The 27,804-nt window shown below is 50.8% G+C and overlaps 4 long non-coding RNA genes across 4 annotated transcripts; 2 read left to right on the top strand and 2 right to left on the bottom strand.

The window, feature by feature from the left end:
• Nucleotides 1-2,578: 2,578 nt before the first annotated feature.
• LOC128818746 (uncharacterized) lies at nt 2,579-6,397 on the bottom strand. Its single transcript, XR_008440544.1, has 2 exons — nt 6,233-6,397; nt 2,579-3,674 (listed from the first exon to the last, which is right to left on the bottom strand). It is a non-coding gene; the product is annotated as an uncharacterized LOC128818746 (long non-coding RNA).
• Nucleotides 6,398-14,790: 8,393 nt separating this feature from the next.
• LOC128818811 (uncharacterized) lies at nt 14,791-20,822 on the bottom strand. The gene is made up of 3 exons (XR_008440556.1): nt 19,599-20,822; nt 17,741-17,866; nt 14,791-16,530 (listed from the first exon to the last, which is right to left on the bottom strand). It is a non-coding gene; the product is annotated as an uncharacterized LOC128818811 (long non-coding RNA).
• Nucleotides 20,823-21,584: 762 nt separating this feature from the next.
• LOC128818812 (uncharacterized) lies at nt 21,585-22,896 on the top strand. The gene is made up of 3 exons (XR_008440557.1): nt 21,585-21,836; nt 21,956-22,106; nt 22,686-22,896. It is a non-coding gene; the product is annotated as an uncharacterized LOC128818812 (long non-coding RNA).
• Nucleotides 22,897-25,498: 2,602 nt separating this feature from the next.
• On the top strand, nt 25,499-27,595 carry LOC128818813 (uncharacterized). The gene is made up of 3 exons (XR_008440558.1): nt 25,499-26,385; nt 26,452-26,556; nt 27,095-27,595. It is a non-coding gene; the product is annotated as an uncharacterized LOC128818813 (long non-coding RNA).
• The last annotated feature ends 209 nt before the right edge of the window (nt 27,596-27,804 follow it).

Genomic DNA, 27,804 nt, shown 5'->3' with positions numbered 1-27,804 from the left:
GCTAAGTTAACACCACGCAAGGCAGCGTTTATTCCAAGCAGCTCGAAGGGCTGGGGGTTTAGATTGAAATGCTGTTTGGGGCCTGGCTGTGTCCTCAATCAAAACTGGCTTTAAGTGAGGCACTGAGGCACAACACTGAAATGTAACCATTAAAAAAACTGAAAACTCGTGGCTTTTCCAGCAGTGCGTCTCCCCGGGCTCAGCAGTGTAATTCCTCACCTTGTTTCCTTTGGGGAATACTCAGAAAGGACAGATTCTGCTGGAATAAGCCAGCCTGGTTTTGTGCTGTTTCAGGCATCCCTCAGCTCCCGACAGTTGGGTTTTTGCCAGGAGTGGGTGAGCACTCGCTGCTGTTGTGCTGCCCAGCCAGGGAAGCTGCAGTGGGAACTGCCCTGCTCAGGGTTATTTGTGATTCTTTTCCCCCAACAGACATGGGGTACCTGTGCCTGAAGGCTTTCATGCACCTCAGCACAGCCAAGGACTTCCACACGCAACCTCCCAAAGAAAAGTGCCCCAAATCCACCCCTCTGGGCCTCTCCAGCTCTCCCTCACCAAGCTGCAGCGGCAGAAACCGTTCAGGGTTTGGTGTCCCCAAGGAGCAGCAGGAGAGGGCACTGGGGGTGCAGTGCCCCAGGAGCTCCCTGGTGCTGGAGCAGACACTGCTGCTGGCACTTGCTGGCTGCTGGGCCCTGATGTCATTGCTGTCCCCTGAGAGGAGCCTTCCCTTGTCTGAACTGCCAGATCTGTATCACCAGCTGCTCTCCAAGGCCTGGGAATATTCCGTCTCTAGACTGCAGACGTTGCTCCAAGGAGTAACTGGAGGGTTTTTCTTGTCTCTGGTGCTACATCAGTGTGAGCAGCAAGCCGTGGTTGCTTTGATAACGAGCTTGCATTTACACAGCACCTGTCAGCTTGAAGGGAGCTCTGCTAACTCAGCCCGAGCTGACAGAGCCTTGTCCACGGCTCTGCACAGCTCTGCCAGCCTGGCTGCTGGCTCATTATGTGCCTTGCTTTAATGTATGGAAAGCTGTTACCCGAAGTGTCCTTCACATAGGGGAAAAAAGAACAAATGGAGCAGGAATATGTGACTTGTGGTGCTGCAAACATTCCCCAGCATGTCTTTAATACCCAGCTTTATTTGTGTCTTCATCCCCCTGCCTCTCCTGCCCTCTGAGGGAAGCTGAGGCCAGGCAGGAGGGGGAGGAAGGAAGGGTGGGAAGGCAAAAAGTGCTCCAATGGATCTTCAGCAGGAGCACAGAATTCTGCCCTCCAGACCAGGGGCAGGGCAGGACCCCTTGTTTATTGATTTTAGTTGGTAAATACACAAAGCCGTGTGGTTTTCATCCACTTGTGCTTGACATGTCAGACTTACCCTGGTGCACTTGGACTCCTGGTTTTGCTAGAAGGATAACAAAGGGAAAAAACCTCCAAATTCTTCCCAGTGATCTTGTCACCCACCACCAGAACTGCAAAGGGTGGCTTGTGAGCTCTTGGAGGCTCTGAGGGAAAACCCTTCAGGAAAAGGAGGTGTTAAGGGCCGGGTTGGATGGGGCTCTGAGCAGCCTGGGATGGTGGAAGGGGTTGGAATGGGACAGCCTTGGAGAACCCTTCCAAACCAAACCATTCTATGAAAAGCTCCCAGGACTGGGTTTGGTGGTGATTAATTTCAAGAGATGAAGCATTAGATGGGCAAGAAAGCACAGAAAACCCACCCAGGGCAGGGCTGGCCAGAGTCCCCTTTGCAGATCTCTCGTGCTCTGGTCTGTAGCTGGAATGGTTTGGGTTGAACTCGAGTGTGACCTTTCCTGAGCAGGGAAAGCTGGCTTTGTGAGAGGCTCAACCAGGAGCAGCTCTGGGAACAAACACCAGCAGCTTCGACACTTGCAGAGAGGGAGAGCTCAGCACCAGGGCGGGTGGGAGCTGGTGGCTCCTGTGCTCTGTGCTTGTAGGAAAAACCATCAGCAAGTGGCTCCTGAATGCTTCTCCAATCAGTCAGAGAGAAGGGGCAGGCAGCTGAGAAATAATACAGGACAATAAATTCCTGAAATCTGCTACTAAATCTATCAAGGCAAATAATACATCCTGATGGGAGGGAGACATTATTTGTGTTTTTGTTTTAAATTTGCCAGATCTCATTTTTTTTTGCATTTGTCTCAGGGAGGTGAGGACTTTGAAAAGGCAATTACAACTGGTGAATGATTAGTGTTAGATGTGACACATTTATGCATCAAATATGTTTAACTGCATTAACCTTCAAGGAATTTACAGTGACACCTTGAAAGATCTATCCTGTGCTCAGCCTGAAAAATCTGAGTTCTCCCTCAACTTCCATCTTATTTACATTAATTTTATTACAAAATAAATGGGTCTAAAATATTAATGGAATTTCTACAGGTTCTGAAGGTGGTGTGGCAGGGGAGTTGGAGGGAAGGAGGCACAACTGGGGATTCTCTATGGAGAGGTTTTTGAGGGAGTGCTGTGGTGCAAGTGCACTGAAACGAGGTTAGTTTCTGGTTTCTTCCCTGTCTGTCCCATCCTGGAGGGAAGATGACTAAAAGGGATGAGGTTACACAGCTCATTTATCCACTTTAGGCTTTAATTTCTTGCTAATAAGGTATTTAAACCTTCCAGAAAGCAGCTTGTGGTCTTTGTAGACTTTTAATCTTTACACATTATGCAGGAAGGAAGAACAAGCTCGCAGAGGGTTCTTAGTGGGGATTTTCAGGAGGTACTCAGGCCATTGAGGAGCTCCTCGTGCTGCTCCTCTCCGTCTGCCAGCACTGAGGTCTCTGCCTGCTGCACCCCGATTCCCACGTGGCGTCCCAGGCCGGCAGTGCAGCAGCTCCTGTGTGCTGGCTCAGCTCCATGCCTCTTGTGCTTCACTCCACTGAAATCTGGTTAGCTACGAGACAGACTCCGGTGGAATGAAGGACAACAGAACCCATGGATCGTCCTCGCTTCCCTCGGGAACGCGGGTGGGCTTTTGGGGCCGTTAGGGAAGCCCAGCTGGGTGTGGAGGGGTGAACTCGGTGCTTGGAGGGCTTCTCTGGGCTGAAATCCTCGTTTTCCTTCCCCCTCCCCACATCCCTGCTCTTCACCTCTGTAATTTTAGCCTGGAACGAAGCAGCCACTTTGGACACTTCGTCCTGTTAGTTGTGGGAACAACTGACCCCAGGACGTGGCAGCTCTCCATCTGTTGAAGGCCCTTCAGCAAATTAAACGCTCAAGGCGTTTTTTGTTGTCGTTTGTGGCTTTTACAAGGGAGGTGTGACCAGATAATGGCCAGGGTCGCTTCTGGCCTTAAACCCTGAATTTACAGCACCCAAGGAATGCCTGGAGGCGATTTTCCTCAAAGTGCTGGAGCTTTTTAAAGACCTCTGGCCATACCGGGAGTGTGTTAAGGTACTGCTTCCCTTTAGCCGAGACAGGGGAGAGATAATGCCATCAATGCCGGCCCCACAGGATGTGGGAATTGGGGTTTGCTCCCCTCGCGTGCCTCCTGAAGCCCGGCAGGGCAGGGAGCTCATCCCATCCCAGTGTGGCACTGCCAGGCTGTCCCTGTCTCTTCTGGGAGATGGATCATGATCTCATGGGATTGCCCTGGGGCACCATGAAGTTTTAAATAGTTAAAAACCCTCTAAAAGGTGAGCAGCCTCTTCCTGAGAGCTTCCCATCTGTGAAGGAGACAAAAATAATGAAAATTAAGACTATTAGGAATATTCCCCCACCAAAGTCCAACCCATCCCTACATCTGTGCAGTAAAGATATTTCTGGGATTCCTGCAAAGGAATCTGATTATAGGTTTAAATATTTTACCTTATAGGTATGTCCTGATTTTATCTATAAAATTAATAAATCAGAATATAATGCATATCCTTAGCACTGCATGCTGCTTCTCCTCTAAAGAGCCACAACGATCAAAACAAATCTACATCAAAACACACAAATCCCATGAATGAAATGGAAATTCCCCACATCCCAGCAAGGAATTGCAAACGGTGTTTCCAGTTTGGGTGGCTTTGCCAAATTAACTCAATGCCTGGGAAACCCGGCGCTCTCAGAAGGGTCCAGCTCTGACTTTTGGCAAGTCTCCCACGCACTTGGGATAACTTCAGATTTCAAATTTTAATTTACTTCGCAGCTTGGGAAAAGAGAGGTTGAGGTGCAAAACTTGCCTTGAAGGTGAACTGAAACGTTTACCTGCACTTGAAGGTAAAAAAACCCCAAAAACCCAACCCACAAACCCCCAGTGAGAGGTGCTGGTGGACGATTTAGCAGAACAAATAGTTTGGGGTGTTCCTCTCTCTCTCTCTCCCGCTGTGAAACCCAAACCTGCGGCTGCTCGGGGCCTCTCCCCGGCTGTGTCAGGACTTGTCGGCAGCTTTGGGTAAGCCCTGAGAAAGGGCGGCCTAGGCAGGAACCCATCAACTGAAATTCCTCTGCGCAATCCTGGCTTGTTTGAAACGCCTTTTATCAGGCAAGTTAGGACGGGCTCACCCCGCAAATGCCTCTCGCTCAGCTGCGGGGCATTAACCCCTCGGAGCCCGGAATGCACCGAGCCCAGCATCCTTCGGGAGCAGCTCAGATCATTAAATCAAGGTGCTTATCAGCGAAATCGCACATTAAATCAATGCTAATAAAAACCTGAAATACGAGCTCCACCTCCAACAGCTCCCCTCACTCCTGAACAACCAATTTAAAGTGTGGGGAGATGGTTTTTTTAAATTTTAATGAGATAGCCCGTGATTTTTGCTGGGGAGAAGTGTTTGGGGTCAGGCTGCAGCTTCACCTGAACAGCAGCAAAGGTCTGCTGCATCCTCAGAAGGGGCAAACCTTCAACTAAAGGTCAGGTAAAACTGTGCTGGACTTCCCTGCACTTTAAAGTGAGCAAACGTTTCTCTATTCCTTTGTCTGTGGGGGAGCCAGCAGTCGAGGCAGATGCTCTGAGCATTGGCTGCACTGAACGGGCTCTGCCTTCACCCCAGCCCTGGAAATTCAGTGCCGTGCTCTGAGAAGTGCCAGGAGCTCCCCAACCTGGAGAGAAAATGCAAAATCATTGCTGTGCCTGTGTACGGGCTCGGCTCTGACCCTCTGAATTCCAGAGGCATTTCCAGAGCCCCAGCCCGGTGCTGTGCCCACCGAGAGCCTTTGGGCTGGTCCCGCTCAGTCAGGGGGTTCCATTCTTTCCTTGCCTTTCTCAGGCATTGCCTTCACACTTTCCCAAATGCTTTGCTTGCAGTTGGCTGCTATTTCTTTCAAAAGGGAAATTTCTCTTGGTTTTTGAGGAAGTTTTACCCCATAAGGACAAATTACATTTGAAATTGGCTTTACCCTATGCATTGCACACGGAGAGGAACCTGATTGCTCAGCAGCAGTGGAGGTCAGAGCTCCTGGTTCTCTCTTGGAAAGGGAAAGACAGCCTTTGGACACTTCTGCTGGAACTCAACAGCCAACACAAACAAGAGATCCACAGAAAGGGGAAGTGAGGCCTGAGCCCCCTGCTCCCTCTGATCCCAGAGATCAGGAGGGAGCTCACCCAAAGTAAGCTTCAGCATCCCATAGCACCACATCACAATGACTTTGGGACCTCAAAGACCTTGGCAAGCTCAAACTAAAACAAGTTAAAATTGGCTCCATAAGGCAGATTACCAAGCGTGACTGTTTTCCAAATATTTCACTTCTTAGGATACCGCTGGATAGGGAACAATATTAAGTGATTCACATAGAAAAGCAAGAGAAGAATCAACTGATTGAAAAGAAGTTAAATCCTTACAAAAGGTGGCCTGGACAGCAGCTCAGATCTGGTTTTTGTTGCACCAGTGCAAGTCCAGAGCATGCACAGGCTGTGATTGAACCTGAGTGTTCTCAAACAGCAGCAGCTTCCACATTCTCGGTGCTTTGGGAAACATCTCCCCATGCACCATCAGCTGCTGCTTTCAATATCTGTACTGCGACTTCAAATATCCCCAGGAGCTGTTTAAGAAGTTCTCATTTTTCCTTTTAGAAACCACATCCTGGCCTCTGCTGCCCCACGGCCAAGGGCAGCTCGTTGGTGTTTGTAGGGAACGAGCTGTGCTCCTGCCACAGCAGCAGGATTAATTAGGACAGCTCGTTAGAGCATCCTGTGCCTCTCTCCCCCAGTCCCCATCTCTGCACAGGTGGCTCCCAGGCACGCCCCTGCCCCAGCTGTCCCCAAGCCCTCAGACACGTGGCTGGAGGGTCACTCACTCACCTGGCTCTGCTGAGCAGGTCCCAATCCCATCCCGCAGCCGCTCCACTGAACTTCAGCCAAAACAACAAAAATGAGCTAGGGACACGAGAGACTCAACCCGAGCAGGGGGCGAGTAAGGAACTGGGGGCTCGTTCAGTGTTTGGAGCAGAATCCCGGGGGCGGGGGCCCGGGACAGCGCGGCCCCAGCCCCGGCCCCTCCCGGCGGCCGCAGGTGCGGCTTTATCCCCGTGCTCACCTGCGGCCGCAGCCAATGGAGCTCCCGGCTCCTCCCTGCCCGGCCCGCCCCGCGCTCCCAAAGCCACCCAAAGGGCCCCAAAACACGGCAGCCTGCTCCGCCGCTCCTCATCCTGCACTCCCAGCTCTTGATGGAAACCCAGCGTTCATCCAAAGTGCAGGAGAACGCTTTCAAAGCATCCACTTCAACTTTTACCCCATCAATCGCCTTTTTTAAAAACTTCCCTCTCCATACAAGAAATAATTCATTTTACTTTTCCAAAGCTGTTAAAGAAACGGGAGGTGTGTTGGCTCTTGAGTGCCCCATGAGTGGTGAGATAGGGACTGTGATGTAATCCCTGCAAAGTCGCATCATTCAGGTGGCAGGAACCTGCCTTTGGGGTTTAAACTTGGAAAGAATTTGGAGAGGAGAACTCTGGGAAGTGCAGGGATGCTCTGTCCAAGGGCCTCCATGCACTGCTTTTGATTCCAGTTCTAAAGGAATCCCATTTATGGTGGGACTCGCTCTGTGCATTCTGTGAATCTCTGGAGCCTCTTCCTTTCTTTGCCCCTTTATCTCTGCCCTCCTTTGGCAGGGGGGTGCCCACCCCTGGCTGGCACTGGGGCTGCCCTGCAGGGTGGGCACAGCAGGGTTTCCTTCCAGAGCTCGCCAGGCCAGGCTCGAGGTGCCCGTGCTTTGCATTTAACAAAAATATCCAGGGAGGCAGAGTTCTTCTGGATCCTCTAGGTCTGCTCATCTGCACAAAGGGAAATATTCCAGCTGGTTTGCCTTTCCAGTGGAGGAGGGTGTAAATAACTAAATAACAAAAAAGTTAAACCTCAGTGCTCTTTGTGCTTTCTTTCTGTAGTGCTGACAGCGTGCTCCCGTTCTTCCACGCTGTTTTCCACGTAAGGACTGCACACAAGTCCTGCCTTTCCTTTGTTTATTGGGTAAATTAGAGTTTCCAAACCCAGGCTGCTTTAGCAGTGGCACGGGTCACAAGGTTTGTTGCTTTAATTTGAGCTGTACTGACTTGCCCTGAGCAGCAGTTTCCAGCACAACTGCCCACAGTCAGGAATTAAAATCTCTGATTTTTGCCCACATGTTTCAGGCATGGAGATGAACACATCAGTCTATAAATGTGGCTCCTGCAGTACCTTTAGAGAAAAGGAAGTCAGTGCTTTTCATGTGAGAAATAAGAACTGAAGGTTATCACTGTTCATTGCCTGCTTTTATTTTCTCAGGGCTCTGTGAAACCAGAAGCCAAACCCAGCACAATTTTCACTCTGCACAGTTTGAAACCGGGGCTGTTGCTCTTTCAGATACAAATCTGTCCTTTTATTTGTTTTATCTCCTACTGGAAAATAACAAATACCTTTAAAGTTTACAGCTGCTACTGTCAAGGACAGACAGGGAGGGACTGGCTGGGGCACGGGGAGCTGCAGGAATGTCCTGTTGTTCCATAATACCCAATTATGTCAACTACCCCTTCCTTTAAACTTTCAACACGTCCCCGTTAGGTGGGAAAAGCTGCCAGCACATCATAAAAGTGCTGCTGCAAAGCCCAGCCCTGCTGATGGAAACGTGTCAGGGGATGGAGGCTCTGCCCTGCAGGCTCTGCGAGGCACATTCCACCCCTTGGCTCCCGAGGAGCAAACCTGTGTGGTCTTGAAGCTTTGTCAGCTCTGACCTCTAAATTTGTCCCATAAATGGGATCAATTTACTGGGTCTGGAGGTCTGAGACATCAAACACAGCCCAGGGAAGCTCAGGGCCACGTCTCCTGCAACTGCCCACTGTAAATTCAGTCCACCAGCAGCTGGAGAAGAATTACTTGGGTTTTTTTCACTGTTTGCCTCAAAAGCTGATGATTGTGAGAAATGCATTTACAAAGCAGCTGCTTGCATAGGAGTGAGGATGGGACAGAGCCTCAGACTGTGCATTCCTGCTGTCCCCATGCCAGAGAGGGGCACCACGGAGCCCTGCTGGGTCCCAGTTTGATTTCCCTGGTTTCCCTGCCTGTGCTCAGCACAGCCAGCCCTTCCTGCCCCCTCCCTGGGCACTGCTCCCTCTCCCACAGGCATGAAAGGCAAACCAGCCCTTTGGGAGCTTTCTGAAGTGGAGCCAGACCTGCCTGTTTGATCCTGGGGAGGCAGCCTGCCTCCTGCCCTGCTCTCAGCAGGCTGTGCAGGGTGGCTGTGGGAGAAGAGCTGTTTCCCAGCCAGTCCCTCCCCTCAGCTGCTCCTCTCTCTGCTCTGACCCGGCTTTTCCTGCCCATAGCAAGAAACACGGGCTGCAAAATTAAGACTTTGAGCTTGGAGGCTTTGGAATCTTTTTGTCCAAGTAGTGGAATGCCCATCTCAGGAGCTGTTCAAAAGCTGTGGATGTGGCTCTCGAGGACATGGTTTAGTGGTGGTGCTGGGCTGATGTTGGACTTGTTGCTCTTAATGGTCTTTTTCAACCTTGAGGATCCCATGATTCACTGTGTGATTCACCAGCCAAATCCCGAGGTGATAAACGAGGGAGAAGAAGGCAGCACAAGCCTTTAAGTGTAGCTAAAACGAGCTCTTCTGCTCTTTCAATCACTGGGAAAACAACAGCCCCCAAGCAGTGCTGGTGTGATGCAGGTTTGTGGAGGAGATAAAATGATTTTTTTTTTTTTTTTTGAACAACTGAAAAAGTGAATAAATTGGAGCGTTCAGGCAGTGCCAAGCCCGGGGCTGGTGCAGGTGGCAGGATGCAGTTGTGCTGCTCAAGTGAGCAAATCTGGAGATGAAGCTCCTTGAGAAGACAATGAGGAGCCTCCGTGCCAACTCCTCCTCCCTGAGAGGATGGTGAATTCCTGTCACAGCACCCGGGCTGGGCAGGGCCCCTGCCCCATGGGTCGGGCTCTGCAGGGCTCCTCTGGGGAGGAGGAGACTCAGCAGCTGCTGCCCCATCTCTGCTCAAGCTTTCCAAAGGGGCTGGCACAGGGGAAGGCCTTAAACAGCTTTCAAAGGAAATAATTAGAGATTGATTTATACCTTAATTGTACAGCAGTATCCCAAGGCTCTGCAGAGAGCCAGGCCTGCTCTGCCTTTGAAGATCAGACAGAGTGGCTGTGTTTTAATTACTGGAGGGTTACCTGTGCTTTCTGTGTCTGCAAGAGGTCAAGAACTGAGATTTATAGTAATTCCTGGATTTCTGCAGTGGAATAGAACTTCAGAAGATGAATTCCCCCAGCCACAGGGTCACTGATCAGACCAACGATCCTAACAGAGTGTTTGGCCGGGGCAGCTCGTGGCTGTCAGTGAGTTTTACCTGTAAAGTCTGTCTAAACCTTATTAGCAAAGATATTTGTGCAGAGATGCATCTTCCAGACCCACCTGCTGCAGACATCAGGCAAAATCAGCTCCAGTCCCCAGCCAGTGCAGGATTAACCCCTCGCTGTGCCCACCCTCAGCTCTGGAGCCGGCTGTGATGGCGAGGAGGCAGAATGAATCACCCTGCTGACAAAACTAATGCAACAGTAATTTAAAAATAAACCTTTTAAGCTGATGTATGTGGTCTAAAGCCGCCAGAGCATTGCTAAGGAGTGTATTTTTCAGTTTTATGTTTGTAAAAGAAAAAAAAAGAGCAAGAAAAAAAGTCTCAGCATCTGCCCTCACAGGGAATGAACTTTTAAGCAGAAGAGATGAAATTTCTGATTCCTCTGTGAATTTTAATGCCCTGAAAGAAACATTTAGCATTGCTTTAGCGTGCAGGTCGCTGGAGGTCTCTGCCTCTGTGCACAGCTGGGTTTTAGGAGCCCTGTTTGCCTCGTCCTGGGCTGGAATTTTGCTTCCCATGCTCCCAAGCGAAAGAAAAAACTGATGGCAGAAGAGGAGGGAATGCATAAGGCAGCTGATATCCTGAGTCACAGGCACAGATAAACGTCTGCAGAGATCTCTGTTATTTATGCTGCAGAAATGGACAGGGAAATTAAATTACACAGAAACCTCTTTCCTGAAAAATGTGGGGGTAACGTTCCTCCCTCTGCTGGAGTTTAAAACAATGCTAAAAAATTACATTCTGCAATTGCACGCATTTTAGAGAGCCTGATAACTCTGCAGGTGAGGAGACAGGATAAATTGTTTTCCAAGGAATCTGTGGACCCCAGCCTTGGATTTGCTTCCTTGGTGGAGCACAGACGTGGGAGAGTGCAAGCTTTGCTCTGCCCTCTGCACTGAGGGGTTTGCCAGCCTTTAGTGCCAGATCCCCTGCACTGCAGGAAACTCTTCCTCCCTCAGCTTTCAGGAAACCAGCACTGGACAAAGCAGGGTCCTTCTGTGCTGTGCCAGCCTGAGCGTTTGGGGGGAACTCTGAGTTTCTTGTGAAATGTTGAGTGTGGCTGCCCTGGGGTTGTGCAATCGCTGCTCCTGAGTGTGTGTGTGATCCCAAAAACACCAGAGAGCTCCCGGCTCCCTCCTCCTAACACTGCAAGTGCTGACAAAGCTAAGTTTCAAAATGTAGTAAGTGCAAAATTTGGGCTTAATTTGGATAAGTATCCTTGGCTTCTGGAGGCTGTTTCATACCGTTCTGGCCTTTCTTGAATCCACTTCCTGATAATGCTAAGAAGTGGGGATTTGTTTTTCCGTGATGTGATTTATTCTGTGATGAGTGAAGCTGCAAATACTGAGAGGTTTGTTTCCTGTTTTGGGGTTCTTTTTGTGTTTTTACTGCCCAGAGACCTGGGGTAGTGCAAGGTGTCCCTGCCCAGGGCAGGGGGCAGCGATGAGGCCGCTCTGTGGTTCTGTAACGCAGATTCTGGTGCAGCCCAGCCCCTCCCTGACCCGTCCCCGTGCCCGCGGTGCCCACGCCGGGATCTGCTCCCTGCCCAGCCTCCGGGGATGCTCGGTGCCGTCCCGTCCCGGGGGTCAGAGCCCTTCCTGCGAGCTGCGGAGCTGTTCCAGCACGCCCCGGGCTCCCGCGGGCTCTGTCACCTCATTCCTGGCCTTTGTGCGCGGCTCAGGCGGGCTGGGAGCAGCCCGAGCCCTTCCCTGCCCGACAAGAAGGAACACGCTGGCTTATCTGAGCCGCAATTCCAGCCGGGGCCGGGGACACGCCTTTGGGAACGCTCCCTGCCGCAGCCTCCTGCAGCTCGGGGCTGCCTCGACTTGTTGGGGATGCTCTCGAGGCTGTCAGTGCCTCCGTGAGCTCTCCTGCCCGGCAGTGCCCGCTCAAATCCAAAGCAAACAGCTTCAGCTGGGAGTGGAGCCTCGCCGGGGTCGGCTGGTGCCACGTTCAGGTTCCTGCAAAACTGGGGCCGTCCAGACTCTGCCCTGCACATCAAATATTTGTGTGCATGGACCTTGCTTTTGGTGGGGTGTGTTAAAGTGACACCCACGGCCTTTTATATGGGGTTTAGAGAAATAATTTTTAATGTGAGGCTTCATTCCTCTGCCAAGTGAGCACTGGCTGAGTTCAGGGACGTTCACAGAGCAGCTGCTTGACAGAGTCTGGAATCTGAAGCTTTGAAGGGAACAACCCATAATTTCTGTTTCTGTGTATGTAAGTGACACCTGCAAAGGCAAAATCCCCTTCTCTGGGGGGCCTTTGAAGCTGCAGTCAAAGAGAGGCCCCATGTGCTGCATCCCACCTGGAACATCCCACCTGGAGAGCACGGAGGAGGTGAAGCCCAGCCGGGGGCTGCTCCGTAGGGTCGGGGATGTGCAGCTCAGGAGGGGCTTGGGGTGTCCCAGGGTTACCCTACAGCTCCTTTTCCCCTCCCTGCCGTGGGAGCAGCAGCAGCTCTCGGTGCAGAGCGTGCTCTAAAAGCAGAGATGGATCATTGCAGTCCTGCACAATCGCTGCAGCTCTGTGCACCCTGGGGACACAGCGGGCTCGGGGATGTGAGCTTTAGCCAAGCAGGACATGCAAGGGTTCAGAGCAGAGCTCACAGTCCGTGTCTCGGTGTGGCACTCCCGGGGGCTGAGCCAGCACTGGTTTTGGTTACCAGGCTGGCACTTCCCAGGGCAGTGAGTGCCACACATCCCCACGGGCATCGAGTTCCGAGCCCACCCCACTCCCGGGGAGACAAAACCGAGTTAGAAACAGCAGCAGGGTAACACCAGAGCCAGCCTGGGGTTACTGGGACAATAAAAAACTCCTGGCAAGGTCCGGAGCACGTGGTGGAAGCCGTGGTTGTCTCGGGTACTCCGTGGGTCTAGCCGGGCAGGGGCAGAGCTGCTGCCCAGGGGCTGCTGGCTCCTCTCCTCTCCTCTCCTCTCCTCTCCTCTCCTCTCCTCTCCTCTCCTCTCCTCTCCTCTCCTCTCCTCTCCTCTCCTCTCCTCTCCTCTCCTCTCCTCTCCTCTCCTCTCCTCTCCTCTCCTCTCCTCTCCTCTCCTCTCCTCTCCTCTCCTCTCCTCTCCTCTCCTCAGGGCTGCGAGGTGCTGTGCAGCTGCTGGGCTGTTCCCACCTGCCAGCAGCAGCCACGCCAAAGGCATGCAGCAGCTGCTGTGCTGCGATATTCTCCTGCATTATTTACTGGTGCAATGTGCATTCCCAGGCTCTCCTGGCTGAGGTGCCATCTCGGCTCGGAGTTTTGATGATGACAATTGTAACGAGATGGAGGAGGAGGAGAGGCAGCTCAATTTTGATTTGGATCCCTCTGCCTTTTTAAAAATTGAAGATTTCTAACTCTCAGCAAAATCCCTGCCACAGGAGACCTTGTTTTACATTCTGGCTTTTTGCAGAGCTGATGTAGAGGGGCTTTCTGCAGAATCCCAGGCTGGCATTGTTCTGTTAATGATTGAGTGAGGCGGTGTTTGGTTGCCTTCCCTGATGTTATCTTGTATTTTCATGTTCTGAGAGGGCATTTTTGGATGTGTAAGAAATCAGTGTTAAATATAAACATAGAAGCTACTTTAGGGAATCTGTCTCATTCAGCCAAGACTGAAAGCTGTTTCACAGTTAGAAAGTAATATTTTTTTGTTGACTTCAGTTCATGAACAGTGGAAAAGTGTGCACTAACTGCTCTAGAGACGAGTGATTTATCTTGACTTGGATGGGCAGAAAGTGATTTTGCAGACATCGTCAGTGTTCCCAGAAAAAAATAAACCAACCAAGACTCACTCCCCTGTGAGCTGAGCAAAACACAGACCCAGGGCTGAGTGAGCCTGGCCCTGTCCTGCCTTTAAGGGTGTCTGTCCTCAAGGCACAGCTTGGAAAACACGGTTCAGACACAATCTCTGTGCTGTGCCAGGTGGTGCTTTGGGCTCCTTCCAGCCCAAACCATCCTGTGCCTCCATCCTCTGACTGTGGCTGGGGGAGGCTTTGGGGACAGGATGGGCACAGGTCCCCTCCTGGTGTGTGTGTGTGTGTGTGCCAGGGCAGCCTCAGAGCTTCATCTGACACCTCCCTGCCCTGCCTGAGCTCCTTTATCTGAGTCCATTCGGAGGGAATTATCCCAGATCTCTTCCAGAAGGAGGAAGTAGAAAATCAGCCTGGAGCTCTGCAGGGATTTTCATACCCGGCCTCTGCCTGGGGCTTCTCAACCTTTGGATACTGTCATTGATTACCTCAAAGGCAGCACAGGCTGGGGGATGATTGGAGGCAGGCTGGGAAGTCTGCTTTTCCTCCTGAGTTCCAGGAGTGGGGAATATTTTAAGGGGTTCACGCTCATTTGTATTTTAAAGCTTCTTACTGTGAAGTGCAAGACCAGGGGCTACATCTTCAGCTGGCATAAATCTGCCTGGCTGCATGCAGATAAACTGATTTACGCTGGCTGAAGATCTGGCCCTGGATGGAAGAGATGGAAGCAGGTGGATGTAATTTCTCTAAATTTCCACTCAAGCTGCACCCGCCTGGAGCAGCAGGAATTGAACAGCACTTTCCCTAAGACTAAAAAGTTATTAACTCCATATTTGTGTTGGTGCTTCACTGCCCTCCCCCATCTTGATCATCACATGTAGCCATGGGCTGTCTCTGGCAATGACTCTGTCTCCCCAATAAAATTAAAAATCACTTTTGTTTCATATCTTTTTAATCAGACGTGTTCTTTTTAATAAAGGGCTCTGCTCTTTAAGGGGTGATGCGCTGATGAGCAGCAGGCTCGGAGGTTATTGCATTTCCCTGATTTGAATTTCTCTTTCTGCATTTCAGCTGTAAAAATAAAGCTAAATCCAGCTCCCCAAAGCCTCTGCACATGCAGCACAAGCAGAGTTTCGCTGCCTCCCACTCTGGGGTGAGTCTGATACCCAGTGCCAGTGGATGTGTGGCCATTGTACACTTTGGTGTAAGAACAGATTTTATTCCTGGATGTCCAGCATAGGAAAGAAGAGAGGCAGAGTAAAAAAGACAAAGGTGAAACTCCAGGAATTTGCTGAGTGGAAATTTTATTCAAATAATTTATGCAAATTTGCTGAATTGTTCCAGGCTTGAAGAATCAAACAAACCCAAAATGCCTCTCTAAGTTTGGGTTTTATATTGATTCATTTCTTTCTGGGATTGTTTCAAACACAGACCTGAAGTAACTTTATGAGCTAGATTTTTTTTTTTTTTTTCCCAGAATTGAACAAGTAAGATAATTAAACCCAAGGAATTCAGGAGGATTGGAAGCAGCAGGTTTCTCTCCTGCTCCACAATGGGTGTAATTTGGATTTCTGGGGAATGACAATTCCAGGTGGTTGGCATCGCCCACCTGGAGGGACATTCCCAGAGCCCCATGGTCTGGATTGGGCTGGGATGGTGTGGAGTGCTCAGCAAACGTTGTGAGGTGCTTGAACCCTTCCCAAATCGAGCTCTGTGCCCCCCGGCTCCCCCAGCCCCGAGAGGTCTGCGAGGGATAAAATAAAACCTCCTTTAATTCATCCCAGCGGCTCCGCTGCTCCTCGTGCGCTGCGGTTTTGGGGTTTTCCAGCACGGAAAGCATAACTGGGGGCTGTGTTTTCAGGGCTGGCAGAGCAAAGGCAATACAGTTGCAGGATTTTTGCATATTTCTGATCCTGAGGCTTTCCTGGGCCGGGTGGCTGCTGCACAAGTCAGAACAGCACCAGGCTCTGCTCTCCCAAATCCACCCCAGAGCTGCCGGGCTGGGCTGGGGCTCTGGGGCTCTGCAGCTTCTGCCTTCCTGCTACTGTGGAACGCCCTCACAGAAATCTCAGACCCCAGGTGTGCAGCAAGGCAGGTTCAAAGCAGAAAATAACCAAAAATAACCATCAGTGACTTCAACAGATTTTCTTTTGCTGATCAGCCTCCTATGGCGAGTCTGCAAGTTCTGTGAGACTGATCCTGGCAACAATATTTGCAGTTAACTCAAAAATATCCGGTGCAGTCAGTGCAGATCTGTGGCACTTGGGGGAGTTTTGCCTCTAAATGCCTGTCCTGCACCCAAATCTTACATCTGAAAAGTTCTTCCAAGTCAGAGCAGCCCTGGCTTTGCAGCACTCACTCCCCCTTTGCTGCAGGCACACAAATTGGTGCTTTAATAAATGCAGAAGCTGAGCACCAGGCTCTGATGGGACAAAAATGCAGCACAGAAAGATGGAAAAAACTCCTACATGGCTTAAAGTCACCACTTACAGGGTGTGGAAGTGATTGTAAAGCAGCCCTTGCAGTTACAAAGCTCTGAACAAAGACATGTTGGTGTTTTCAGAGGATGAGAGTGTCAGCTCTGCACCGTGAGCAGGGGCAGGGGCATTCTGTGCCTCCTCTTGTCCAGGTGAAGGCTCTGTTGTCCTGTCTAAGCCTCAGGGACTGGCTGACTGGAGCAGTTTCAGCAGCTGTCCCTGGACTGATGGCAGAGCTGGCACTAAATGCTCATTTTAGCACTTTTGGACACAGAATTTTGCCAGATCATCCTTCCAGCCGAGTGCCACCACGTCTGGAGAGTCCCCGCTGGGGAAACAAGGTGTCTTTATCATGGACCAGGGCAAGTAAAGGGGAAGAGAAGTTAATGTTACATTTCTGTGCAAGTTTAAAACATTATGTGCATTTGTCTTCTGGATCAGCCCATGGACTCTCTGTTGTGGCTTTTCCTGCTCTTCCTCCCACTGCTTTCCTGCGCTGGAGCCGCGAGTGGAGTCCAGGTGTGTGCGGTTCCCTGGTTGGGGTTCAGAAATTCCTACCCTGGGGTGGAGGGGGAGGGAAGAAGGAGAAGAAACAGAAGAGAAATGAGAAAATCAAGTAGGCTCCAGCACCTGCCATGTAATGATGGGTTCTGGAGATAAGGCTGTTTTAAGGTGCATTCCAGACGTGTGGGTCCTGCCCAGACACGGCACAGAAGAAAAAGGAGACTTAAAACAACAGGCAGCTCCTCCTCCCCCCGTCAGGTGTGCACACAGCTACGAGGAGCAGCCGGCCCCAAGGAAAGCTCTCTCCCTGCCCATGTTTTCTGACAGTTCCGACCCAAAGCCCCCTTTGAGCACACAGCTACCTCCAGCCCCTCGGATCAAGTCGATGCCTGCCACTGGGGATAAATCCAGCGCCAACACAAACAGAGCAGCACCCGGAGAGGCTGCTGGAAAATGCCCCATCCCCTTCAGTGATCCTTGTCTTCCTTAGAAAGGGAAACTGCAAACAAGCAGCGTCTCTGCCGGGAGCAGGAGAGATTCCCTGCAGGAGGAATCAGGGCAGGGCTAGGTTTTAATGCTGGAACAGCGATCCTGGTCAGGGCCGCTGTGCTGGGACATTCCCGGGCCCCAGCTGGGATTGAGGAGTTTGGAGCACGGGGAGAACAGCAGGAAGGGTCCCCATGTGCTCACCTCACTGGAATTATTCTTCCCCCCCACTGCTTTTATGCTCAAGAGTTCGGAGCCCCAAGGGAGACAAGAATGAGGCCTTTGTGTCTTCTTTTGAGGTTTTTTTTGGCACTGGAAGTGTCCCTCTTGAGGCTGTGCAGAGTGGGGATGGAAAGTTGTGAGGTCACCGGGATTTGCCCCAGTGAAAACCGAAGAGAGAACAATGGGCGATTGTAACGGCATCTCAGGAAAATGCCAGCGTGATAAAAGTGGAATCACCAAGTAAAAATGGGCTGTAAAGCTCCTCAATTCCAGCCTCTCTTGTCAGGCTATTTCTAAGCAAATTTTCTCTCTGTTGCACTGTAAAAATAAAGTGTCAGACGCCGAGTTTGGATGCAAATGGGAACATAACTCTGCAAGATGGAAGCTTTATCTGAATCTGAGATTTTTTAGGGGAGTGGTTTCCTTTGGAAAGGCACCTATTTTTAGAAAGCAAGAGACGGATGCTCCTGTCTGAAGGGCCCAGCTCCTGCAGGTTTCAAATGAGGAGAAAAACCCCTTTCTTTTTCCATTAAAGAAGACAGCCAAGCAGTACTTACTCCTGAAGTACTTTGCCTCTGCTCATCCCTCCACATGAAGCCAAAATTCCCTCTCAAATTGTCTTGAGTCTCTCGTTCCCTCTCTCCCATCCCATATTTCAGCAGATTTGGCCAAAAATGGGGATGCTGGAATTTTATTAGAAACGAATGTGAAATTTAAATTAATGCCAAAATGGAAGATATGTCTATAAACATTTGAAGAGACCTGGGCTGAGAGAGGTTCCTTCCCCTTTGGGTCAAAGGCAGTGTTGGTGTACAAATGTATTTTGGCACTTTGGAGCAGACAGTTTTAAACAGCCTTTAAAATATATATTCAAATCAATTCCAAATGGGCTAAAGCCAACAGAAAGGTTAAAGCACCTTTTTTAGTCACTTTCCAAATTTTAGTTTCCTTATCTTAATGCACTGTGGAGCTTTCTGCCCATTCAGTCCATTTGTATTCAACTTGGGGAAGTTTCCTGATAATTACTCAGCCCCATCTAATTCCCCAAGGTCCCAAAATGCAAAACAATTCTTCACAAGACAGAGATTGCTTCTTACAATCTTTAACAGGAGGGAGAAAAAAAAAAAAAAAAGGCATTAAAATGATGTGATCTATGGTAGAGTTCCAGCACTGAACTATTTCCTACAAGAATCCGTTTAACAGAGCTCTTCAGGTATCACAGGATTGCCCTGGGAGAGGCTTGGAGCCTGTCCTTGCTCCTGCCCAAGCCAAACCACCTTTGGCATCAACAGATCAAGGCCATGGAGGATGAAAATGGACCTTTTTTTCCTTGAATTCAACATAACCCAGGCAAACCAACTGTACTAAAAGAACCTCTTCCTGCGGATGGGAAGCGGCTCAGGCCCAGTGGGGTTCTGAGTCTGCAGGTGCCTCTCACACCCTGAGGAGCACAGCAAGGTGGGAGGTAAAACCCCACTGTCCACATTCCCCACAGCGCTGGGTTCATGTGGAAAAGCTGCTGAGCTGAGCCAGGCTGGAGCATGTGCAGGAGTGGGAAAGGGAGGGGCTGGAGGGGATTTGCCTGCAGGGTTATTTACATTTTCCCTGTGCTGACAGGCTCCAGCAGCCCAGGGCTGTGCTGGGCACCGGGGAGCTCTTCTACTGCGAGTAAAGGGCAGAGTAAAGTAGGTGCAGGTGTGCCCGGAGCGCCGCAGGTGTCTGCAGGGCTGAGCTCTCCCGAGCTCCTGCTCCCTCCAAGGGCTTCCTTTTCCCCTGGAAATGGGGCCAGAGGGAATGAAACGGGCCTGGGGCAAGTTGTGTGGATACCCAAATGAAAGTTGTGAGCAGTTCCCAGCAGCAGAGGAGCTGGGAAGGGACAGGACATTCCCTGGGAAGTTTGAGCCCTGCAGTGCTGCTGTTCCCTGAGCCTGGCCTGAGGGGCAGAGCTCCCAGAAGAGCTCTGGGGAAGGTGAGCCAGTGCTCTGAAGGTGCAGCACCTCACACCTTGGGAAACAGGGCTCATCTCCAGCTCCTGCTGTCCTCCAGGACTCTGGGAACCTTCATTTGTCACTGCAGAAAGGAGTCTCAATATTTTATGAAAAAAGCATTTTACCACAGGACTTTGGTGAATATCAGCATAATTTAGCCGTGATTTAACGGAACCTTTCATTGACTTTTTAAATTATGCCTCTCCATCGCCTGCCCTGTGGGTTTCCTTGCTTTTCATCTTGCCAATCCCATTACTTATTAATTTCCCCATAATACATAATAGAGGCAGAAAAGCATATAGCATCCCATTCAGCAGTGATTTACAAGTCTCTTAGTTCTGAAGCAACACAAGAAAGAGCAGACATTTTATAAGTTTCCTCTGTGTGTTTTCCTCGGAAGAAACCATATAAAGCCATGGGTACAAACCTGGAGCTTCCTTGGCCATGATCTCATAGCTCCAGCTCTTGAATCTCTGAAGAAGACGCAATCTGGAGGAGATTACAGCAGCACAGTCAGGGCAGAATTAGCAAGGAGATGGTGAGCAAGATTTACCTCCTCCTCATTATGATAATGGATGTAATATCCATGGAAATGCTGATGGGCTTTGCTCAGAGAGGAAGAACTGCAGGCAAAGAGCAAACACACAAACCAGCATTATTTGCCCACATTCCCAATCAGGGTTTTGCTGGCATGTTCATCTTTCTACAGGGGGCCCAGGAGGAACTTTGATTCCCTTGGTGTTTGCAGAAAATGACTTGCACATACCATGAATCAGAGGGGCTCATTTTGGAATGTAGAAACTATTACTCATCCTGCTCTGGCATGAATGAGCATCTGGCAGCATATTCTAAAATTCTGTGAAGACAACAGGAGGCAAAAGGAAAAAAAAGTCGAGCTGGAGTGCACCTCTTGTCAGCTCAGCAGGCAGCAGATGAGAACTGGAAGGAGACAGCACAAAGACAGATCTGCTGAGCTGAGCCTCGATGTGCTTTCTGTTTCTATCCATCCACTCCTTCCAGCTTTTTTTTTTTTTTTTTAGAGCAGGCTGGGGATCCTACAGAACACAGGGAGACAAATTCACCCAGTTAACTCTGCTCCAGGTCAGCCTGGGACATGTCACTCCAGAGCTTTCCAGGCTGCAGCAGCCCGAGGAGGCAGCGCTCCTGCTTGATGCTCTGGGCCCAGGGAGATGGAGCTGGGGAAGCCGGAGATTTATCAGATTGGCTGATGTGGGCTTAGACCCCTTTGCTATCAACAGCAATGTCCCCACTTGTCCTGCCACAGCCTGCCCTGCTGCCCCTTGCCTGAGCATCCGCAGGAGCCACAGAGCTGCTCTGGGTGCTGAGGAGCTCTGGGGTGTGTGAGGAGCTCTGGGGGTGCTGAGGAGCTCTGGGGTGTGTGAGGAGCTCTGGGGTGTGTGAGGAGCTCTGGGGGTGCTGAGGAGCTCTGGGGTGTGTGAGGAGCTCTGGGGTTCTGAGGAGCTCTGGGGGTGCTGAGGAGCTCTGGGGGTGCTGAGGAGCTCTGGGGTGTGTGAGGAGCTCTGGGGTGTGTGAGGAGCTCTGGGGTTCTGAGGAGCTCTGGGGTGTCCGAGCAGCCCCATCTCCCCATGCTGTGCAGGCCAGGGCATGGCAGCCCCCCATGTGTGTGTCCCTCACAGGGAGCAGCAGGCTGGCAGGGCCATGGCTGCCCCGTGTGTCCCTCACGGGCAGCAGGCTGGCAGGGCCATGGCAGCCCTGTGTGTCCCTCACGGGCAGCAGGCTGGCAGGGCCATGGCTGCCTCGTGTGTCCCTCACAGGGAGCAGGCTGGCAGGGCCATGGCAGGCTGGCAGGGCCATGGCAGCCCCGTGTGTCCCCTCACAGGGAGCAGGCTGGCAGGGCCATGGCAGGCTGGCAGGGCCATGGCTGCCCCGTGTGTCCCTCACAGGCAGCAGCAGGCTGGCAGGGCCATGGCTGCCCCGTGTGTCCCCTCACAGGGAGCAGGCTGGCAGGGCCATGGCTGCCCCGTGTGTCCCCTCACAAGCATCAGACTGGCAGGGCCATGGCTGCCCCGTGTGTCCCTCACAGGGAGCAGGCTGGCAGGGCCATGGCTGCCCCGTGTGTCCCTCACAGGGAGCAGGCTGGCAGGGCCATGGCTGCCCCGTGTGTCCCTCACGGGCAGCAGGCTGGCAGGGCCATGGCAGGCTGGCAGGGCCATGGCTGCCCTGTGTGTCCCCTCACAAGCATCAGACTGGCAGGGCCATGGCTGCCCCGTGTGTCCCTCACAGGGAGCAGGCTGGCAGGGCCATGGCTGCCCCGTGTGTCCCTCACAGGGAGCAGGCTGGCAGGGCCATGGCTGCCCCGTGTGTCCCTCACAGGGAGCAGGCTGGCAGGGCCATGGCTGCCCCGTGTGTCCCTCACGGGCAGCAGGCTGGCAGGGCCATGGCTGCCCCGTGTGTCCCCTCACAAGCAGCAGGCTGGCAGGGCCATGGCAGCCCTGTGTGTCCCCTCACAAGCAGCAGGCTGGCAGGGCCATGGCAGGCTGGCAGGGCCATGGCTGCCCTGGAATGTTCCGGGCTGCCGGGGCCTGCCCGCCGCAGGATCCGGCGCAGGCCGCAGGAATCCGCGCAGGCCGCGGCACGCACTCAGCCCCTCCAGGGGCAGGCAGCTGCTGCTGCTGCGCTCACGGTTTAGTGTGACATTTTTCTCATTATTGTTATTTCTTGCTGGCCTTCTTTTCTCCCTGCTGGGCTTTTTTTTTTTTTTTTTTTTTTTAATGTTTTTTTTCCCCTGCTGCTTTCCTACAGCCATGGTCTCTGCCAGGCTCCCCGGGACAGGCTCTCCTACAGGCAAGAGCACATTGGCAAAACAACCCCAGAGTTGTATTTTCCTTGCTCCCTCATCATGGCAAAACCTCCTTTTCCGAGGCAGTTGTTTCCTCCTGTTCTCTTCCCTCAGGTATTCTGTGGAATTGATTTCTCCTCTTCTTTTACAGATGAGATATTCCAGGAACAATCGAACTCATACTGCTTCTGTCAAACTTAATCTAGGATACATTCATCTGGAATATAGCAGGGAAGCATGTCCAAAAAACCTCAGCTGCCTTTCTTATCGGGGAGCTCATAAAGCAGAAGGATGATGACAGCCTAGTGAAATTTAAGCAACCAAGGACAGGGAAGATATTTTATTCAATAGTTGGGATAAAATTTCATGTCCCAGAGATTTCAAGGAGCACAAACAGGGGACATGAAGGAAGACTGATTTTCTTTTTCCTAAGTAAATGGACGGGTCGGGGGTGGGTTTTAGGTTGTGTCTGTGCTATCAGAGGCACATACACATTTCCTCTCCTAAAGCCAGAGGGGTGACTCCTCAGGCAGCTGGGGTTACAACCCTTCAGCAGGCAGGGCTGGGGCAGCTCTGCTCCTCTCACTGAGACTCAGCTGCTCCAAAGGGCTTTGTGGGACCAGCTTGGGTGTCTGCCTCAGGAGGAGATGAATCACACCTTGCAAGTGCTGATTTCTCTCTCTTATCTCTCAGAGGAGCCTAAGGTGCCTAGTTCAGATCCAGACGTTTACACAGATGAATCACACCCTCAAGGCCATGGAGAAAATAATGAAAATCTGCAAGCCTGGGCTCAAATCTCTCCAGTCATCTTGAATAATTCTATTATTTTACTGAATAGAATGATCCAATGTCATTAAATTGCTTCATGCTTTGCTGGTAGAAAATGAAGATAAATAAATTCTCTCCTGGAACAAACCCTCACTTTACTTTTTCCTGATGCAGCACAGGGAACGGTATGTCCCTTCCTTAGATGTCCTCTTTTTCCTCAATAAGCACAGCATTCTCCTCTATGTGCAGCCTCCAGAGCTCCTCCTGCCTTCTCTGAGCAGGAATCTCAGAGATTACCAGATCACAGGCACTTTTAAACCATCTGTGCTTCATTCAGCATCTCCAAGAGTGTTGATGTTTCCCAAGCCCTCAATGGCTTCTTCAGATTCTCTTGTCCTTTTGCTCAAGAGGGAGATTCTTACGCCGAGAACTCTCCTCCCTCTGTGATAAAATGGTGGAGGTACAGCATGACAGGGAAAGCCTCCTTCTCCCAGCAGGGCAGCCTCGGAGTGTTATCCCCTGGGAATTAAAATCCACAGTGCTGGATGTCCCCTTCCACATCCCTTCTTAAATTAATGCGTGGTGGAGCCATTTGAAAACGGGGAAAGGAGGGTAGAAAAGGGGAGTATGGAAAATGTGAGTTTGGGGACAGGTCAGGATTGATGCAGCCTTTCCCAATTCCTCCTTGGTCATTTCTTTGCTTGCTCCCTGTAACTGAATCACCCTGGAAATGCCTCCTGATCTCTCCAAGCAGGGACCATCCATTTTTTTAGTGGAGTATTTTGCACAGAAAGTCCAGCTCTGATCGAGTGCTGCACTGGCTGCCATAACAATAAATTCCCATTACCAGAAGCAAGACACATTTTCTTATGCATCCCCTTTGCAGAAAGGCATAAACTGAATTTTGACTTCAAAGGAGATATCTTTGTTCAAAATGTAACGCTCAGAAATATTCTGCAGTCAATTATTTGCAATTAGAATGAAAAGAGAAACCCCCTTCCCCAACTGCCTGTAATTACAAACGATCCTTTCATGAAGTATAAATCCAGTCATTAAGGAGTTTCAAAAGTTTTAATTCAGTGGGCAATTAAAAAGAAGAATGTCGGGTGTTGAGACAGAGAACAATGCCCTGGTGAGCTCGGGGTCCTGAGGTATCAATTGGACTTTTAGTAGGAAGATTTTCCTATTGATCCCGGTGGTTTTAGGAGGCTTTAGGAGGCAATTCCTCAGCGTGGGATCGTTACCAGCCCTTCCCTGCTGAGCCACCGCTGCCACTGGGGTCGGTAGGAGCAAACGGAGGGCCAGCCTTGGCCTGGCAGCCCCAAAATCTCCTCCCCAAAGAGCTGCTGTCTCCAGCACCTGAGCCGGGTCCTGCTCATGGGGCACAGGACAGGGAAATCCTTGTCCTCCCCACGGGATGGGGCCTGAGCTTTCGCAGGTGGAAGGTTTAGCTAGCAAGTCCTCAGTTACTGAAGCATCTAAGTGGTGCCTGTAATCCAGGCTTCCTGGAGGAATCATTTTCACATTTGGACACATCCTCACGATGGAGCCAGAATGGAAACCATAGATCTTAATCCTCTCTCCCGGTTTGTGAAGTTGGGATGAGGGAGGGAGGTTTTGGAACACTCATATTTTGAAATTGGGACTCAAATTTATTGCCTTCATTGCTTAAGGGAGGCCTGTTCCTTTCGGGATATTTATTGTCCTTGGTGATGCCTTAGTGTGAGTTCCCTGGCAGCTGCTTTGGGAGGAGGTGTGAGGTGGATCCATAAGGTTCACAGATTTTCCCCACCCATGTGATAGGTATTTGTTGTTTGGCTGCGTGGTTGGGAATGCTGCATCCCGTATTCCTGACAATCTGTGCCCTGCATATGCTCCTGGCCACGTGGGGAGGTGCCACCCGCGAGGGGTGAGCCAGAGAGGGAGCAGAAATATGCTCAGAGGAGTGATGGTTTCAATTGAAAAGACTGAAAATCAAATCCCACTGAACACCCAGCCGTGATCTGCTCCCACTGAGAGGAGGGACGTCGCAGCAGCAGGAAGAGGAACCAGCAGCTTCACAATCCTTTTTGGGGTCCTGTGCCACTGTCTGAGGGGGTGATGGTTGCCAGGTCTGAAAAAATGCTTGAATGAAAAGAGGGAAGGCAGAGCTCTGCGGAGTTTGCATTTCAACCACCTGATGGAAACACTTAAGCTGCTTTTGATTTCGTTCAGTCACAGATCGAGTCTGATAAGCCAAATTCAGGGATACTCGAGTGTGTGGCCATGAAGGAGGAGCTGTAATTTTTCTGCCCTGAGATCATCTCCTGCACTTTTCTGCAGGCACAGCACTAAAAAAAATACTGTTGGGGATTTTTTTTTTTTTTATTTGCCATTTCAGTGTCATTCAAGGTTTTATTTTTAGATGCTTCTTCAACCAGAAAGAGCCACAAAGTTCCCTCAGTGGTAACTGCCAGTTTTTCCTCAGAGCAAGGAATATCTGTGTGTCTCCAACATGCACAGTGTCACCTATTTCCAGATGTGAGGACAGCATTGCAATCACCTGGAATCTTATTGTCGGGTGCTGAACAATCCAAATTTCCAGAACCTCAGACGGAGCTGCCCATTTTTAGAGTATCCGGGCACTGGGACACACTCCTTTCCCTGCCTGGGGTGCTCACTGCTGTTTAAAATCGGGATCTCTGGTGCCTCCTGACTCTGTTCTCGGGGAAGCTTCCCTTAAGGTGCTTGAGTGATTTGGAGGAAAGTGCCCTGACGCGGCTTTGTTCGAGAAGCGCACGGAAAGCCGGGGATCTTGTGTAAAATCTGTCTTTTCCCCATTTCCCTATTTGGCAATGCAGTTTTCCCAGGTATTCTGCCTTTCCACCCTCCCCCACTGCCTCTCCCCTTCCCTAGCACAGGTAACCACACATTTTGATGGAGTTTAATCTCCTTCCTTCCTTCCTTTGCAAACCCACCTCCTCCCTTGCCCCAGGCTCTCTGTCAACTCAAACGCATCGCAAATCAACCTGACAGTGGAGATCTCCCCTTGAGCAACAGCGCTGGGAGTTCGCTGCTGCTGATCCTCAGATAGGGAGGGTGGGGTGCATTTTCCACATAAAACCCAGTCGCAGCTAAAATGGAAGTAAATTTCCATTCCCCATCCCCTTTGTTTCCAGTTTGGGCTGTCAGCTAAGTGGATCCACAACGCCGGGAAGATGCACAGGATGGGGGATGCAGCCGGAGCCGAGCTGCAGGGACAGTCCTGGCGCTGTTTGTCACTTTCCCAGGCATTTTCCTGGGATGTTGAGCTGAGGAACTGGGGCTACTCCAAACAGCTGAACTCAATGCACTGACCAACTGTTACCTGTGATGCCCAAATGGAACCTGAGAGCGATTCCACTGCAAGACAGTGGAAAAAATGTCCAAGAGAACAAGATACAAAGTCGTGTAATTTTATTTTTTACTCTTTTCTCCATGTTAGAAGCATGAGGAAGTCACAAACGTGCTGTTGAGTCCTGCAAGAAACACAAACCAGGGCAGATCTCTTGTTCTGTAGGACCTACATCAGCAGCTGCACTGACCTGGGACAACGGGCTCGTCCTCTGTTCAAGAAAAAAAACCCACATCTCCCTAAATCTTATAGGTACAAGATTATGATTATGGCAAAGGGAAAAGCTAAAAACTGGCCCTAACTTGTGGTGCTTTTCAGGCTGGTGGGAGGAGGCAGCTCCTGAATTCTCATGAGAACAGAGCACCAGGAAAATGTGAACGTCGACTTCCTGTCCTTAGAAGCCTGGCTGTTACCCTTCAGCTGGTGAGTCCTTGAAGAACTATTTGCTAACTCAGCTGAAGTCAGAGAAAGCCCTCTGATTTTGTGTTTGAGAGCAAAAAATGGTTTGTTTTTCGAGACAGGGTTTGTTTTTCAGAACGTATCACCAGCAATGCACCACTTCAGAAGAAATGGCTCCTGTCGGTAGCAACAAAACGGTTTAGAGATAGAAAGAAGAGAGAGAGAGAGACAGAACGGGAGAAGAGGCCACTCTGGGTCGGCCTCTGGTGCTAAACAGCTCCCTGAGAGTCTCTGAACCTGGAACAGCCCAAGCAGGCGTTGCCAAATCCACTGCTGAGCCCGTGCCTTTGGGAGGCACCGTGACTCCAAGTGCATAACCCTGCTGCCACTCAGGGATGGGGAGCTGCTCCATTATCTGCACTCAGCCAGCAGCTGAGCCCTTACCATGCTTGATTTATTAGTTTTATAAAATGCAGAGTCTTTAATGTTCAGTGCTTGGAGCACACTGTAATTTTAGCTGCATTATTACAGTTGTTGACCAATGCATGCATTATCTTCAAAGGCTTGGAGTTCCTCTGAGCAAGCTTTCCCATTCCAAAGACCAAGTCAAAGGAATCCAGGAAGATCTGTTCTTTCAAGGAAAGACATGTCACAGGTCGGATGTGAGGAACGTTCTGGAAACACGTTCAGCAGGAGCCCTGGAGAAAGCACAGGGGTTATTTTCTTTCTCAGAGCTGTGATCAGCACAACTCACAACACATCCTTTCAATGTCTTAGAAAGGAGTTATTAGCCTCAAGATTCTGGAGTGGCAGCTGCTGGAAGAGCACCCACCACCACCAGAGTCTTTGCTAAACTGCCTGGACTGTGTGGGCTGAGCTGGCAGCCCAGAGCAGAGGTGTCTGAGCCAGCACAGGGACATTTGTGCTCCTTGTCCCTGCCTGGCCTCTCCTCCAGCACATTTCGCCTCCAGGAAGTGGCACAGGGAAAGCTATTCCCACCAGAATTACATGCATTTAAACTCATTTTTGGAAATTGTCTGGGCACAGCCTCCCGTAGAAATGAGATGGCACAGAACTGATTAAATAATGTTTATGCAAATACAAAAGTTGTCAGGGCGTTGTTTTCTGAGCCTTCAAGATCCAGCTTGTCAGAGGATCCTGGCGCAGAGTCAGCTTTCCTGAGCTCGGCTGAGCCAGTAGGAGCTTGATTTGGGGTGGGCAATTGCCAGAGCCCTGCAGAAACCCTTCCCCAGTGAGGAGAGCATCTCCTTC

The sequence above is a fragment of the Vidua macroura genome, chromosome 24 (assembly GCF_024509145.1).
Source record: "Vidua macroura isolate BioBank_ID:100142 chromosome 24, ASM2450914v1, whole genome shotgun sequence".
Classification (NCBI taxonomy): domain Eukaryota; kingdom Metazoa; phylum Chordata; class Aves; order Passeriformes; family Viduidae; genus Vidua; species Vidua macroura.
The sequence above is the reverse complement of the archived record's forward strand: the minus strand, read 5'-3'. Positions and strand labels throughout refer to the sequence as shown.